The sequence below is a fragment of the Equus caballus genome, chromosome 2 (genome assembly GCF_041296265.1).
Source record: "Equus caballus isolate H_3958 breed thoroughbred chromosome 2, TB-T2T, whole genome shotgun sequence".
Taxonomy (NCBI): Eukaryota; Metazoa; Chordata; class Mammalia; order Perissodactyla; family Equidae; genus Equus; species Equus caballus.
The window spans coordinates 30,321,172-30,331,497 of record NC_091685.1 but is presented as its reverse complement, the minus strand read 5'-3'; the positions used below and the strand labels follow the sequence as shown (position 1 = coordinate 30,331,497).

Below are 10,326 nucleotides of genomic sequence, written 5' to 3'. Positions count from 1 at the left end.
GCTGAATTTTAGTCCCAATTTGGTGACAGCACTTTGTGCAGTGCACAAGCTATGCAACAGCGTATGGCAACCCTGACTGGGAGAGTTGATTTGGCCAGCAAGGTAGGGCAGAGAGATTCTGGTCTGAAAGCAGCAAGGTGGTTGTCAACGGGGGGCTCTGCCACCCAGTATCAGTAGCAATGACAGCTGGTGTTTACTGAGCATTTACTTTGTGCAGAGCCCTGTGCTCAGGGCTGTACTGACTTCTCTCGTGTTTCCTTCACAACTCTGTGGGATCGGTGCCAGCATTATCCTCACTTTAGGGAAGAGAACACAGGCTCAGAAAGGTGTAGTTATTTGCTCAAGGCTGCACAGCTCATAAGGGGCTGAATGGGCGCTCTATCCTGGATCTGTTGGCTCTTGGGATTGTGCCTTAAGAATTGTGTCCCCACAGCACTTGTTAGGGGGCCCAGGAGCCCAGTTCAGGGCCAGGGCATCGGGGATCCCGTTTAGTAGGTCTGGGGTGGGCCTGAGCAGTCGATTTCCACCAAGCTCCTCACCCCACCCTGCCCCAGGGGGTCCTGATGTGCCCGCTGGTTAGGAACCACTGGGTGGCACGGACACGTGGAAATCCGGGCCCAGCCCCCTCTCGGCCGCTGTCACTGACGGCCGCTGTTTGCTGACTCTAAGTCCCCAAGAAGGAAGTCGAGTCACCTGGAGGCGAACGTGGGCTCAGGAAGGCATCAGGGATTCTGTGACTTGGGCATGCAGGGCCGCAGTCCCGTCACACCCTGTCCCCACGGCATCAGACACAGGGTGTGGTTGGCAGGGAGGACGAGGGGTGGGTGTGGCTCATGCGGGCACCCCGCCATCCTGGCTACCCTGCCAGCCGAGTGGCCCTGGGCGGGCTGGGGAGCAAGACTTGCCCTGGGCTCCCCCAGAAAACAGAGTGACGTGGCTGGCTCCCCGCCCTGGCAGTGCCCGTTGACCTGGGAAGCCCTGGCGGGGCTGCGGGGGGTGGTGGCCGATGTCGAGGTTCCTGAAGCTTCCAGCTCATATTTCCTGAAGGAGCAGGTGAGCGTGGACTGGGGGCAGATTCTGAGGCTGTCAGCCCCGATGCCACCCCCACGGCCCGTCCTTCAGACGCTGGGCAGTTTACGGCATCGCTGCCAGGACATCGGCTCATGGGCTATGGGCTGGGACCAGCGCCCCCTCAGGCAGATGTCCCTTTGACAGAGTCACTGCCGAGGGTCTGCAGTTTGGATGGGAGCCTTGGGGCGCGGGGGTGTGGCCTCGGATGATTTCACATCTGCCTTCGCCAGTCCAGGACTCGCCAGGTTACCTGTTCTCCAGAAGGACCCCCTCCTCGGGGCCCGCCTGGGACTCAGGGCTGCCTCTCAGCTGTCAGAGAAGCTGCCGTTTTGTGTAACTGGGCCTGAAGAAACGGGGCAGGGCTTCAAGGAGGCCAGGCAGCAGACCCAAAAGACACTTCGACTCTGGCTCCTGGTTGGTTTGTTTTGGAGGGAGAGGCAACTAGGAGGAATTCTTGGCCGTCGCCCCGAGCTGTAAAAGCTCCGAGGCGAGGGGCGGTGGCTGTGGGCGAGGGGAACGCCCTTGGTAGGGATGGTGGGTAACGTCAGATTGAGCCATAGATCTGTGGGGAGATGAGACCCCCAGATTCCCGGAGAGGAAACTGAGGCTCAGGGTGGTCAGTGGGGAGCCCAGAGTCACACCGTTCAAGGCAAAGCTCCCGTGAACAACTTAGTGGACACCGGGCATCTTTCCAGCCACCCGCCCCTCCTCCTGGGTTTCCCCTCCCCCATGCTCAGCAGTGGCTGCGCTGTCCCCATTGTCCTTGCTCTCATCCACGTCTCCTTTTCCTTTCTGACCGCCAGTCTGGGTGACCTGTAGTGACTTCAGGCCCCACACGGGCTCCCTCAGTGGTGTGAGGCCTTAACCCCATGGGAGACCCTCCCTCCCGGCCCCTTGGGACAGCCGGACACTGCTCCGCTCTCGCTCCCTCCTCACTCCTGCTCCAGCTTCCTCTGTCCTTTGTACCTCCGGCCCCCCCACACAGGCTTTCCCAGGTCCCTGCTAACGATAATAACACGACATGAGCAACAACAATACCTCCGGTTTCCCAAGGCTCTGTACCAGGTGCTGTGCTCGGTGCTTCTAAGCACCATCAGCCTCCGCGCCCCACGTGTGGGCAAGACTATCTCCTTCTGCGGCCCGCGGGGTGGGGGCTGGCAATTTTGGAAAAAGCGGGACGCCTTTTGATGGTCTTGATGGTTGGTCAAGATGTTCTCCCAGAGGAAAAGAGATGGAAGTGGTGTGTGTGTGTGAATGACTGTGTGTGTGTGTGTGAGACCAGGTCTTGCACAAACTCCCACGCCACGTGGGAGGGGGCAGTGGGGGACAGGAAGTGAGACCCGTGGCTCCCCGCAGGTGACCGTGACCCTGGGGAGTTGGGGGAGCTGAGTCAAGCACCTGACAGTGGCGTCTCTCCCTCGCTGTCCACAGCCCCCGACCCTAGAAGGTTCTACACAGAGCGATTCTTCTTGGGATGGTTCCAGAGTTCTAACCTCTCCTCTCCCTGCACACCTTTTTTTTCCCTCAGCACAGCTTTCTTTCTGTGTGTGTGTGTGCAAGCACCTGTGCGTTTTTCCCCACTTTCATCTGACTTCCTGCGTCTCCCCTGCCTTGGTCCCCTAGATTTTCCGGAGTTGTCCTCGTTAGCGGCCCACCTACCTCCTCGTGCGAGGGGTTTAATGGCACTCGTAAAACACCACCTTGGCTTGTTTTCTTTCTTCCTCTTTCTCTCTCAGCCCCTCTGCTCCAACGCCTGGGTTTCTCCTCGCGTTTGGCCACATATGTAAAATAAATACCTCCATGTGCAGGAGGAAATGACCTTCAGGTTTGCGGGACGTTTGTCATGGGGTCTGAGTGCCACCGACAGTTCCCCGCTCCCCTGCTTTGCGGCTTCACAGCTGAGACTTCGCCTGCGAGCCAGGCCTCTCCGATCTGGGGCATCTTGGGGTCCCCTGAAGCCCTGTGGTTGCCCCCTTTCTCTTCTGGCTTTCCCTGGCTGGACCTCTGTCTGTGGACTTCTTCTGGCTTTGTGTTTTTATTTCTTTATAGTAACAAGAGAAATGGATGTTTGTCTCGCAAACTATAAACGGTATAGATGCCACGATCCTCTCTTCTTCTCATCTGAATCTCTCTCCCGATCTGTGCTGTCTTGGGAGCAGCTATAGGTTTCTCAACCCTCCTTCTGGAATGTAAGTTAACGGAGGCCACTGTTGGAATCTCTACCCCCGCAGGAGGCCTGGCTCATGGCGGGCCCTTGGCAAGGGCTGATTGAATGAATGGATGGATGGATGAAGCTGTGCCAAGCAGGCTGTCCCTGTGTGGGTGGTTGATCCCAGAAAACTCATGCTGAGCCAACCCGGAGCCAGAATATCCTTCTGGGGATGTGGCCCCACCCCTTTCTCCTGTGTGACCTTGGACAGGTGTCATTTACTTTCTGGAACTTCAGTTTTTCCACTTGTAAAATGGGGATATCGCCTGCCCAGCTCCTGTCACAGAACAGTGAGGGTCAGAGTGGACACCCCGCGGAAGATGAACTTGGAGACATCTCTGAGTGGGAAAATCTCTTTAGGACCGAGTGACACAGAATGGTGGTGCTTATTATTTTAAATCCACCTTCATCCCTCCAGATGAGGAGAAAAAGTTCTGGAAAGTACTCACCAAACCAACAGTGGTTGCCAGGAGCTCTTTTGCTTTATTTGCGATGTTTTTTGTAACAGGAATGTACTGAGGTTCTACTTTCGTATTGGAATTATTTTAGTATACTTTAGTATACTAAATATATTTTAAATATATTTTAATATATATTTTAGTATATTTTAGTATTTAGTATATATTGGAATTATTTAGTATATATTTTAGTGTGTAGAAATAAATAACAGTATCTCCATTTGTTGAGCTCCGACTCTGTAGCAGGCTGAGGATTCTTGTGATGCAATTTTACAGACGAGGAAACTGAAGCCCAAGAGGGGTGTGGCCGCCCAGGCTCACGTGGCCCGGACGGGCTGCCGTGGATTCTGAACTAAAGTGCAGCTGACCCCTGTGGGGCATTGTTGGCCCCTAAATGGACACTGATCACAGCAGCCCCTGGATGACGGACAAGGCAGGGCAGAGATTCAGGGCAGCCTCCTCGCATGAGAGGAGAAACAGCACAAAGCAGGTGTCACCAGGACGGAATTTATGACCTTAAGTCGGAGACCAAGGGGTTTGGTGTCAGAAGGACATGAGCTCGTGTTCCAGCTCTGCCACTTCCTGGCTTCGTGACCTCAGGCAAGTCCCTTCACCTCTCTGGGCCTTAGTTTGCTCGTTGACAAAAGCAGAGAGAAACTCCCTACCCTGCAGGCTTGTGGGGACTGAGCATGTTGTGGACATGAAAACACATGGAAACTGTAAACGATGCTTATTTGTTCCTGAAACGAGCATTTATAACGTATCTGCTTTCATGCCAGGCCCTTCTCTAGGACCTGGGGATACAGCAGGACAGGACAGACGAGGTCCTGGTCCCCAGAGACGACTTTCCAGCAGTAGGAGCCAGATAGTCACCTGGGAAACCAGTCAGGCAGTTCCAGGGGTGGTGATGAGGGTGCGGACAGATCTGGGCCAGACAGATGGAGCCCGCCTTGGAGGCTGGGCTGCTGAATGGGGGGGTCAGCTGAGGCCTCTCTGGGGAGGTGACATCTGGACAGAGGATGAGAGGTGGGAGGTCAGCGGATGAAGCTCTTTAGTGGAAGTGTCATGGGCAGAGGGAAGAACTGGTGTGGCTGAGGGACAAAAGGCCAGGGTGGCCAGAGTGGAGAGAGGGGTGGGAGGCAGGGCCGGAGTCTACAGGACACAAGGGATGGAGATGCAGGGACGACAGTAGATGGCTCGCTGGGGCTGCTGATGTGGCTCAGCGCCTCTACCCTCGGGCGGGGCCTGTGTGCAAGGTCTCAGGAGGTGGGCACACGTGTCTGAGGACATGTGTCCCTTTGCTGGGAGCAGAGGGGCTTCCAGGCTTGGACAGGTGAGAAAGTGGGAGGGGCCCTCGGGCAGGGCCACTGGTGGGGACGGAGGGCGAGGCACGGCCCCAAGCCCCTCGTGCCTGGGAGCTGCACCCAAGAGGAAGACGAGAGGCAGGGCAGCATTCAAGGGCAGAAATGGGGCCTGGGAAGCAAGTGGCAGGAGGAGCGCTGACAGCCACAGATGGGGGGAGATGCGGGCAGCCCAGACAGGCGCTGAGATGGCAGGACCAGGACCAGGTCCCACAGAGGCTCGGCAAGCATTTCCAGGGCAGGTTCGAGGGTGCCCCCAGCAGAGGCAGGGGTTCAGGCGGGTCGACCTGGAGGTCCCACACCCTCAAAACACCCCAAACGTCCAGTGCCCATCCACTGATCATGATCCTTTGCGAGACGGGTCTTTCTAGAAATGTCTTTTGCTCCCAGTGCAATAAGTTTGATCGGAGGAATTCTCACTTTTTAAGCTCCCTGGATAGCTGGCTTTGTCCTTATTCTTCATTCCTGGGTGAAGTCAGCTCCAGTCTTTCCGTCCTTCTGGCTGTGCAGCACTGGGCACGTTGCTCCACCTCTCTGCGCCTCTGCTTCCTCAGTGTGCAAAGCAGAGGAGAGCTGAAAGCAGGGTAGCTGGATGAGGTCCGTGACCGTGGTGATGACCGATGCTCAGTCCCAGGAATGCTGGGCCTCAGACCAGGTTCCTTTCTCTTCACACTGTGTGGGACTCACCCGGAGGCTGGGCAGCAGGTCCGTCAGCCCTCCAGCTGCTGTTCAAGGCTGGGTATCCAGAGGGAGCTGCGTCCACCATGGGAAGCTGCTGCTTCTGTCACTAGCCATGGGCTCTGTGTCGGGGCAGAAGGGGGTCTGGGGGTGGGGCAAGGGAGGCAGCCAAGAGCTGGGGCCTTCGTGGGAGCGTGGACATACAGGGCAGCCACTGTGGCGCTCAGACCGGAGCCATGCTCTGTGACGTTAGGTTCCACAAGCTCAGAGACACAGCCATTGTGCTCCTGGGTCCAACCCCCACCTCCCACCCCCCAAAAAGCACACATAAGCCCATGCCCAAGGGCCTCAGAGCTCCAAGCATGGTCGGCGGCCTGGCAGCGTCAGCATCTTCTGGGACTGGGTCAGAGGGCAGGTTTCCAGGCCCCAGCGCCGTCCTGCTGAGTCCGACTTTGCATTTTCCCAAGAACCCGGGTGACCTGTCAGTGGACTGCAGTGGGAGCCGTGCTGGTCTGGGGCTGGTGCGCCGACGTCCATCACAGCCTTATCTGTGGCAGGGGGTCCCTCACTGGGGTAGCGGGAGGGAAACGAGGAGGGCGTGCAGCAGGTGGAGGTGAGGCAGCTGCGTGCCGCAGGGATGTGCAGGGACCCCACCTTGCAGGCTCAGCGGAAGAAGCAGAAAAGAGAACGAGAACCCAGCACGAAGGCGTCTCCATGTACTGGAAACATGCCCGCGGGAAAGTGATGTGAGGTCAGTGTCGGGACGGTGGGCGGGTGGAACGTGGACTCTGGTGGGGAACAGTACTGTGTCAGGCAGACTCTCCTGAAGGCGATCGCTGTTGCAGGTTATGTAAGGGAACGTCCCTGCTCTCGGGAGGCCCCGCAACATTGGGGCAGAGGGGTCCCCATGCAGCAGAATTCCATAAGAGGTAGGAAAAAAAAAAGTTGCAAAATATTAACAACTGGTGAGTCCACGTGAGAGGGATAGTGGGATTTATTGTTTTTCTTGCCACTTTTCTGACGGCTTATTTTTTTCAAAGTTAAAGTAAAATAGAATACTAAAGAAGTCAGCACAATGCCTTTGTGCAAATTATAGCAATGCATTTTATAAAGACACAGACAGACTGGTAAAGTGTCCCCTTGGGGATAGGGCGGGGAGGCAGGGAGTGGGGTGGGCGAGGCAGAGCGGCCCTTGCTGACTGGAGAGCCCCGGGTTCTCGGAGGTTGATGGTGCCCCCCACTGCCCCGTGGTGTGGAGTGGACAGGACCGGCTCCCTTAGCCCTCTCCGTCTGTGAGAGGGGACGGCAGCACCTTGCCTCTGCGTTGCTGTCCGGCTGAGGCCCTGGTGTTTGAAAAGCCCTCTGCACAGCGCTTGGCCCATAGTGAGAACTCAGCAAACGTGGGCTGTCCCCGGCCTGGCTCCTCCTGCCATGGGATCACAGACCCTGGAGGTCACAGAACCCACCCCTCCTTCCTGTGACTATGGTGTCCTGCTAGGCAGGGCCCAGCCTCCGCTTGATCTCCTCCGATGACAGGACGCTCTCTCCCCACCCATCATGGCAGCTGGCTCCATCTGAGGCAGGTCTGTGGGCACTTCTTCCCGACATGGAGCCCTGCTTTCTATGCCGGGGGTCTCCTTCCACGGGTTCCAGTCCTTTCTGTCAGGACTGCGTGGAGCACATCGCACGTCTCATCCGCTGACACGTTGCAGCCATCTGGGCCTCCTCTCTGGTCCCTCCAGCCATCCTCCACTGTGATGCTCCAGGCCCCTTACTCTTCTTACCTCCCACCTGCCGACCCTTGCATTCGTCTGGATCCTTCTTCCATGAGGGACTGAAAGCAAGACTCTGGGTGCAGAGCGCAGATAGGGTACGGGGCCTTCGGCATCCTCGCTGTGTGGGGTGGACCTACCCGACTCCATGGCTTTTGCCAGCTCCTTCTCTCCCTCCCTCCCTCTCTCTCTTCCTCTCTCTCATTCTTCTCCTTCTCTGGGCATCCTAAAAGGACAGGCCTGGCTGTGTGCAGCTTGGAGGCGGTGCTCCCAGGCTGTTCCTCTTCCTCCCTTTGCCAGAGGAGGGTCAGGCTGAGCCAGCCATGGGCCGGGAGACCGGAGGAGACCCTAGGAAACCACAGGGATTTTTAACTGAAAATACGTTTGCTTCCTCTCTCTGTTTTTTGTTTTTTTGTTTTTTTTGTGAGGAAGATTGTTCCTGAGCTAACATCTGTGCCAATTTTCCTCTATTTTGTTTGCAGGATGCTTCCACAGCATGGCTTGATGAACAAGTGTGTAGGTCCACGACAGGGACCTGAACCTGTGAGCCCCAGGCCATTGAAGCAGAGCGCACGAACTTAACCACTATGTCACCGGGCTGGCCCCACTTCCTCTCTTCTTTTAATTACAAAAATAAAACAAGTTCATTGAAAAAATGTGAAAATTCAGAAGCGCCATATGGAGTAAAAAGCAAAGCCCTTTTTCCTCCCTCTCCCTCCCCAGATCTTACCCCTGTTGACAGGTTGGTGTGGCCCCTCCCGGGCAATTTTCTTTCCACAGGTAAGTAAATTTTTCTTCCTCTCATAGGGGACACCACCCGTAGTGACAGTTCATTTATCAGGGACACGTTTCCACGTTGGCACACAGAGCTCAATCTCATTCTGTCTTATTTTTTCAATGAAATATGAAAAACAACTGTATTAACTGTTTTTGGAAGAAAGCTATGCCTGTGGCAGCCACACACACAGCATAAAGGGCTTACACCGAAAAACGACTTATTTCCCGCAGCAGAGCCCCTGTCCCACCCGCACTGACCAGCTCAGACTTCTCCCGGCGCCCCGATGGGCTCTCCATTGTGGAAATGTGCAGGGAGCGGGTCTCCTGTGCTGGTCTCATGTCGCCCAGGAGCACAAGGTGTGGGCGCGCCATCCTTTGTGACAACCTGCTGCTGATGACACCTGGGTTATGTTTAGCTTTTCACTTTTGCCCCCACTGCACAGACACCCTTCGGCCTGTGGAGGGCATATTCCTAATGGTGGGGCCCCAGAAGTGGGCTGGCTGGGCCACAGCTGCACCTGGTTGCTGGGTGACATAGTTGTCCCAGTGGCCCCAAGAACCCTGATTCCTGAGGCCCAGGTAACACCAGAGGGGGAAGCACCGGGCCAGGATCCAGGAGGCCTGGGTTCTGACAAAGTCACTCCTCCTCTCTGAGCCTCAGTTTCTTCCCCCTGGAGCAGGGATGCTGGCCCGGAGGGTCCCTGAGGCCCCTCCTGACTGGCAGTGGGATGGCAGGCTGGACTGCAGGGTGAGGGCACTTCTCCGAGCGCGGCCGCCTGCTCTCCGGGACTGACTCTGCTCTGGTCACTGTGAGAGGCTGGTGGACTTTTCTGGTGGTTTGAGGGGTGGGGTTCAGGTTCTGCTCTAGGACATGCCCGGGTGGAGCTGGCCCGTCTGTGCCCCTCAGAGGGGAGCTGGCCCTGGTGTAGGAGGGGCCGGGGGGCCTGGCGGGAGGCTTGGGTTCCTAATCAGCCTCCTGTCCAGGATGTGAAGTCCTGTCACGTGGCCCTGGGAAGGGCTTGTGTCATTTAGGGTCCCGTCAAGAAACAGAAACAGCCCAGGGATTTCAGATAAGGGGACTTGATGGAGGGACATGGTCACACAGGTTACGGGAGAGCCGTGAAGCCAGAGAGGGGTGATGAGTCAACCCCGAGGTCAGCCACTGTGGGAAACTGCCCCCACCCAGGAGATGGAGGGACTGGGAAGGGGCGGGGTTTGAAGAGCTCAGACCCCCAGCCACCTGTGCCGGCTGGAACCTCGTTGGGTGGGAGCTGGAGCACAGAGGAAATGTGGCTGCTGCTGGGCATCCCACTGGGGCAGATGTGAACGGAGAGGAATAGTCTAGCTTCTCTCTTCGCTCCCTCCCTCTCATTCTCCCCAAGTGCCTCGCCTTGGCGGAACCAGCTGGAAACCCGCCAGCATGGGAGCCTGGCAAGGCAGCCCACGGACATCAGCCCCCTGCAACACAGAGAGGAACATGTTTGAGGCTGGAGGCCCGGACCTGGCCCAGTGACTATTGTTCTTAAATGCTTCCCGTGCTGGGGAGCTCACTCTTTAACTCCAGAGGTGGCAGCAACAGCCCGTTTCGCTGCCAGCTGAGTATGAATGTTGGTTTAGAATAAGGGAAAAACATTGGTGTCCCTGGGACTCCCAACCTAGAGACGGGGGGCTTGTCTCTGGAGCATGAGCCCTTCGTTTGGGACAGTTGGTGGCCTCATGCTCCCTGTCTTTGCTCAAGCTGTCATATCTGCCACGAATGCCCTTCCCCTTATCGGCTGCCCAGTTAACCCTGACCCTTCTGATGAGATTCAGCTCTTCCAGGGAACCTTCTGGAACCCGCATGCTGGGGGACAGTGCCCTGTGCCCTTCTGTGGCACCTCATGCTCCCTTCTCTATTTAGCACTAACGACATCATGTTCAACGTGAATTTCCCTGTTTGTCTCCCCGATTCTTTGGGGGTACACAGCTTGTTGGACTTGACTTTGCCTCCCCAGCACTAG

General features: G+C 56.7%; 1 long non-coding RNA gene across 1 annotated transcript; it reads left to right on the top strand.

Moving 5' to 3' along the window:
• Window positions 1-875: 875 nt before the first annotated feature.
• Window positions 876-8,186, top strand: LOC138919988 (uncharacterized). The gene is made up of 3 exons (XR_011430574.1): window positions 876-1,053; window positions 6,439-6,528; window positions 8,032-8,186. It is a non-coding gene; the product is annotated as an uncharacterized lncRNA (long non-coding RNA).
• The last annotated feature ends 2,140 nt before the right edge of the window (window positions 8,187-10,326 follow it).